Source organism: Littorina saxatilis, linkage group LG6 (genome assembly GCF_037325665.1).
Source record: "Littorina saxatilis isolate snail1 linkage group LG6, US_GU_Lsax_2.0, whole genome shotgun sequence".
In the NCBI taxonomy this organism is placed as follows: Eukaryota; Metazoa; Mollusca; class Gastropoda; order Littorinimorpha; family Littorinidae; genus Littorina; species Littorina saxatilis.
Window position 1 is genome coordinate 36,715,737 of NC_090250.1, and position 911 is coordinate 36,716,647.

A 911-nucleotide genomic window follows, 5' to 3' on the forward strand; every position below is an offset into this window, starting at 1 on the left:
TGTGTGTGTGCGAGTGTGCGCGCGTGCGTGCGTATACATGTATGTAAAATTGCTTCGTGATGCAATCCTGTGGTGTTACGTTAATGTGATGCGGGCGGCAGAATTAGTCGGCTGCAGAGCTTGCTATACCACGCTCAATATTGATCAACTAATATGTTTATATTGCAGTGGGAAATGTAAGGCGTCTTTTTACAATCAAGTTAGTACCGAACATTATTATTTCGGCTTGAAACGGGCGATATTCGCTTAGGTAGGCGTGTGCATAGAAGTATTGAGAATCATGTTAGTACCCGGGAGAGTGGAAGTAAATAGCCGGGAAGTGTGTGTTTGGGGTTGGACTTTAATAAAGAAAGCCTTTGCATTGAACTTGGAGGTGCCTAGCTGTCCTCTTGTGATGGCCATCCTTCAGAGCTCTCTTTTATAATACTAAACTTAAGGCGGGGAGAGGGGGCGATGGAAGAAGGTATGGAGGGAGGAGGAGGAGATTGAGGGCGAAGAGAGATATTCAAGTTTTACGCCCTCACGACAAAGCCATTAAGGGCATGTTCCCGGGTTTTACCCCGACTTTAGATGAGATACCCGAGTGTATGCCTGTTTAGGTAGTATCAGTCCTCTGCGCGTATGGCAGAATGACCGAGGTCTTTAACGTACCACCGTGATGACACGGGGGTGGGACATGGATACCGTATTTGGGTCTGCACATAAAGTTGACCGGATTCGAACTCGCGGGAGGGCGGTCAATGAGAGAAGTGGATATCCCCACACAAACAGGTGCAGCGTGTCGACGTCATTTTGCACTTTTATTTCAGTCTGGGTAAGGGATACCAGGGACAAAGCTTTCCATGGAACTGAGGTCCTCATCTTCTCTTCATCTCAAGTGCTCTTCATCACAGCAAAGGACGGGGTGGGAC